Raw genomic sequence first — 5902 nt, 5'->3', positions numbered from 1 at the left:
AATAATAGATCATACTTGTTATGCATACCCATTCTTTTATGCCAAGGCCATCATCTTCTTTGGCAGTATGAGTTTGTTCTAACTATCTAAAGGTTAGGTCTATCTTACGTGGATTCTTGTCGAAACGATACTAGTACTAGCAAGGGTGTGGTAAATTGAAATCGAGTACTTTGACCACAATCCATGGACAAATTTGAGCAAAAGTAAAATATTGAATTTTAGCTACAGCCTACTAATGCCTAGTGCATACAACTTGAGAAATTTTCAAAATAAAAGATTGAATTATTTACTACACTCCACAACCTATAAGTTTTTCACAAAATATTTCATATAGTTTAGGATATTTTTTTAATATATCTATTTTTAAAATTTTGAATTATTTTAGTCGAATCCCTTTAACCGTAACCATACCTAGATCCATAACCTCAAATCTTAAAATTTAGATTATGAAGGATCTAACCTCTAGATCCGCACCTGGGTCGAATACCCGCACCCAAATCCGAGCAACTTAGGGAAAAAAATGCTTTCTTGCGCCACATCCTATGGAATATCTCTTCCGATCTTTTCTTTTAGGAAAAAGGAGATCTCTTCATAATATGTCCAGTCTGCTCTTAACCTTCATTGGTAGGAGGTATTAGTTCATGACATAGGCAAGCAAGCTATCTTTACAGTTAGTAATGATTCTACCTCTAGCAGATATATACTGCCTCTTTCAACTGGCCAATTTTCATATTTCTCAATTGCTCTTTTGCCATATAATGCCCTCCTTATGCTCTACTCCAAGAGATACTCCAAGTATGAGCCAACACTGTAATCGAACAGATCACTACAATGAGAGCTATCAACTTTCTAGACTTATAGTCTAGACATGTGACAGGTTGAAACATCTTACTTACTGTGAACACACAACTTCATTACACATTTGACAGAAATAAAATAAGAGATGATAATCTCAAGCAACCAGTAAGTAACCAAAGCTACTAACAAGGGATATGTATTTTTATTAAAAAGTAAAGTACCCCGTGCCCAATACTGCCACCACATAATGAGAGACCAGCATACACTTCTAACAGTTCGATCACCACCCATGACCATCATCCGACTCATCTTCGGGCACCACCTTCTCAACAATGATCATCATCCGACTCATCTTCGGGCACCACCTTCTCAACAGGGTCATCATCAAGTGCAAGCATCGCAGGAAGCGGTATTCCCTCCAAAAGCTGCAAGCAGGCATACTCTCCCATTGAAATGTGGGTCATCTTGTCCGCAAGCCCCATCTTTTTAACAACAGCGGCAGTATCGTCACCCGCTATGATTGTTTTTACTCCACGTCCTCCAAGTCCTGCCAATTTTTCTGCAATAGCCTGGATAGTATATACCCAAAATAATTATAGATGCAAAACACCAACTAATAAAACTAGACTATCTTTAAATTACACCAGAAGAATAATCCTGTTGGCACCTAGCTCATGGTGAAAATAAACAAGATCTTCATTTACACCTTCGTTCCAGTAGAAAATTTTTCAATCTCGTACACTCCTATAGGTCAACTCCAAATTATAGTTTTGGCGGAGTCTAGTACTTGGCTATAGCGGTCGATAGTTTTTCGTCCAATATCCACTCCAATCCAGTTATCTGGAATTTCAAATGGATCAATATCATACTGAAAGGCCAAGGGATAAAAGGACCAGTCAGCAAAGGTCAAGATAGTTGCTACAAGTAGAACAAGATAGCATTGCCAAAAACATTTTACCTTAACCTCAGCACGAGCCGCAATCCAGTTTGCTGCTACTACATCAGCAGGAAATAGTATTTCTACACCTCTTCTAGCTACCTTCATATAAAGTGATTCCGCTGGACCAAGCATGTCCTCCTCCACAAGTGAGGATCCAACAGAGCCCTCTTGGGCCTTGAAGAAAGTAAAGATCAAACCTCCGCCAAGGAGTAAGTGGTTGACCCTCTTATCTATCACACCAATCTTAGCTGAAAGTTTTGAACCACCAACAACGGCAAGAAATGGCGTCTCTAGATATGATACATCTTCAAAAAGATAGCGAAGTTCCTAAAAGCATCAAGCAACAAGAGAATACAAAAATTAAGCGACCGACGAAGCACTAAAAGAGTTGCAAGACAAATACAGAAACTGTTTTAACCACCAAATTAAACATTCAATTATGTTCTACACAGTGGATCTAATTTTCAGTGAACACTTCTTCCCTACCTTATAAAATTTTCTTCGTATATTTCTGTAAGTTGTAACAACCCAGAAATTTTTGAAATGTTTAAAAGCCATTAAGAAGTTTGACGTGTGCTAATTACATTGATTTGTGTGCAAACTAGGGCTAATAATATGAAAGATATCTATTGAATATGATTAATGAATGTACTAGGTGTATTTGAAGTGATGTAGGATTTAGGGGAGGTCAAGCTAAGTTGGAAACTATACGATGGACTAAAGTTTCAAATGGGCACGCACCAGGCCTAACTCTAAACATACATAACTCACAATCTATAAAAAGGTATGTGAACGAGTCTCGTTTGTAACGCTTCAAACTATTTTCATTTGACATATTTCTACAAAAAGTTATTATGTTTCTACCAAATGATGATAGAGCACGATCACGTGTATTAAGGTGGTCACAATTTTACAGTCAAAAGTTCATAATCCGTACCTTTTTCATTTGGAGTCCAGCAACGGCTGGTTTAAAGTAATCAGCAACTCTTTCGGTGGAAGCGTGTGGTTTGTATGCATTCCTAAAGCAATCATTAACATACAAATCGGCAAGAGAGGCCAGATGCTTTGCAAACTCCGGATCATTCTGGACCTCTTCATGATGGAATCTCAGATTTTCTAGTACGAGAACCCCTCCTGATGGCATATTAGAAACCATATCCTCAACTACTTGACCAATACAATCATTCGCCATCTTGACCTGTAAGCAAAATTGGAGTAGGATAGCCTCTCTTTAGACAGCTAGAAGAAACAATAGCAAGAAATGAGAAACAGAACAAAAACAGACCGTAACTCCCAATGGCTCTGATAGTCTTGGTACAAGTAATTTCAAGCTGTAGTTTGGATCTTTAGCTATTGGATGACCCTGGAACCAGCAATTCAGATGATCAAAAAGCAAACACAGAGAAATTTTTTTAGATAAAATTCAAAAACTGTAGACGGTGAAAACAAATTGACGAAGAAAATATAGAATTATCACAAAAGGTTTAGATTAATGTTACGGGTATAATGAGGGTTGGGCGAGGAAAAGGCAGAGAAACTAACAAAGAAAATTTAAAAATTATGGTCAGAAGATAGTGAAAGAGGTGATAGGAAACCACCAGATAAGAGAGAAGCGAAGCCATAATAAAACAAAATTTAGAGATGGTTATGTCATATATGCATATGTAAGTTGCTAATAAGAACATTTTTTTCGGCTGACCCTACTATGCCCACAAAAAAACTCGAATCCAGAAGACCTTGAGGCTAATTTGACCAAAAGAAAAAAAGAAAAAAAAAAAGCTATCCACCGCATTGAAGAGAGAAGAAAAATTTAGAAACCGGAAAAAGGACCAACTCTGCGACATATACCAACAAATCAACGATAACATCAATAAATGGGAATTAGTTGCATCCAACGCATATGAGCAAAGCTTTGTAATATTAAAATAGCTAGACAAGGTAAGCTAAAAAGGGGATTTGGTTTGTAACAGCTATAGCAAAGCTAAAGCTTACAAGATGGGAGGCAAGAACAACACGAGAGCCGCATTTCATCAAATACTGAATGGTATCAACAGAGGCTTTGATTCTGGCGTCATCGGTGATGTTATGGTTGTGATCCAACGGAACGTTCAGATCAACCCTGACGAATACTTTCTTCCCCTTCAGATCTTCTTCTTTCAGAGATGACACACACTTCTTCACCAGCAATTTTTTATGATGACGAAGAAGCTGAAAAACAAGTACAAGTGGATCAGACGTGCTCAACAATGACTCCAAGTGAATAAGCATAAACAACTCACTTTCCTCCAAATACGTCGCTTGAAGACATCTCGATGTACATTGAAGAATCCCTCGTCCAACTTCAACATGTTGACCAGTGAAGCAATGATGGATCACTTAGGATTGGTTTAGACATGACAAACTTGATAGAGTTTGCTCTTGAGACGAGTCGCACAACGTGAGTGTCACGCCCCAAAACCGAGGGGCGCGACCGGCGCTCAACCGAGTAAACCCGACTGAGCAAGCCTGCTAGATTTCATTCTACCCAAACTAGTTCATGAATAATGAGGGAATGTTATCCCATTTAATCAAAACACTAAATAATCTTCCATTAGCAACTTTCATTTCATTTCCGATAATGACTTCATTCAAAATATTACAAGTTTACAAGCTTAATGAAAACATGTTTATCAAGTACAAACGTTTCTAGACCAGACCCCCCAACAATGACCACCACCCACAAACAGTCCACGGAGCCTCTATGTACAATAGAAGAGAAATAGGGAAATGCCGGCAACAAGGCTCCGGCTATACCTCAAAACATGAGTACACAGAACTTCTAAGAGAGTATGAAGACATATTCGCCTGGTCGTATGATGACATGACTGGTCTGAGTACGTCTATTATGGCACACAAACTGCCGACTGACCCGACATGTCCACCAGTAAAACAGAAACTCAGGAAAGTTCAAGCCGGACATGAGTTTGAAAATCAAGGAAGAAGTCACTAAGCAAGTCAAAGCTAAGGTTCTCAGGGTGGTAGAATATCCGACATGGTTGGCCAACATTGTGCCGGTGCCAAAGAAGGATAGGAAGGTCAGAGTTTGTGTCGATTACCGAGATCTCAACTGGTCCAGTCCAAAAGACGACTTCCCCTTGCCGAACATACACATCCTGATTGACAGCTGCGCCAAGCATGAGTTGCAGTCATTCGTAGATTGTTTCGCTGGTTATCATCAGATCTGGATGGATGAAGAAGATGCTGAAAAAACGGCTTTCATTATGCCATGGGGGATGTATTGCTACAAGTTGATGCCATTCGGGTTAAAAAATGTAGGGGCCACCTACATGAGAGTCATGACTACTATTTTTCATGATATGATACACAAGGAGATTGAGGTGTATGTAGATGATGTCATCATAAAATCCAAGAAAGTCGCTGATCACATGGAAGATTTGAGAAAGTTCTTCATTAGACTGAGAAGGTACAACCTAAAATTGAATCCCGTGAAATGTGCATTTGGGGTTCCGGCCGGAAAATTACTTGGGTTCATCGTGAGTCCCCGAGGAATAGAACCGAATCCATCAAAGGTGAAAGCTATTCAAGAAGTTCCACCGCCAAAGAACAAGAAGGACGTAATAAGTTTCTTGGGGAGACTCAACTACATCAGCCGGTTCATAGCACAATCTACTGTCATCTGTGAACCGATCTTTAAGATTTTGAAGAAGGATGCCGCTACCAAATGGACCGATGACTGCCAAAAGGCTTTCGACAAAATCAAGGAGTACCTATCAACACCACCAGTTTTTGTCCCACCCGAGCCAGGTAGACCCCTATTACTCTACCTTGCAGTATTGGATGGAGCATTCAGTTGCGTTCTGGGTCAGCATGATGAAACGGGGAGGAAGGAGCAAGCTATCTACTATCTCAGCAAGAATTTCACCCCGTACGAAGCCCGGTATTCTCAGTTAGAGCGCACCTGTTGTGCTTTGACTTGGGTAGCTTAGAAGCTGAGGCACTACTTTTGTGCCTATACCACGTATCTCATATCAAGGATGGATCCGCTAAAGTACATCTTTCAGAAGCCCATGCCCACAGGCAAGCTGGCCAAGTGGCAAATCCTAATGAGTAAATTTGACATTATCTATGTGACTCAGAAAGCAATCAAAGGACAGGCACTAGCAG

At 39.7% G+C, this 5902-nt stretch overlaps 1 pseudogene; it reads right to left on the bottom strand.

The window, feature by feature from the left end:
- Positions 1-1124: 1124 nt before the first annotated feature.
- Positions 1125-4086, bottom strand: LOC109211644 (annotated as a pseudogene).
- Between the last annotated feature and the right edge of the window lie 1816 nt (positions 4087-5902).

Source organism: Nicotiana attenuata, unplaced genomic scaffold (assembly GCF_001879085.1).
Source record: "Nicotiana attenuata strain UT unplaced genomic scaffold, NIATTr2, whole genome shotgun sequence".
NCBI lineage: Eukaryota > Viridiplantae > Streptophyta > Magnoliopsida > Solanales > Solanaceae > Nicotiana > Nicotiana attenuata.
The sequence above is the reverse complement of the archived record's forward strand: the minus strand, read 5'-3'. Positions and strand labels throughout refer to the sequence as shown.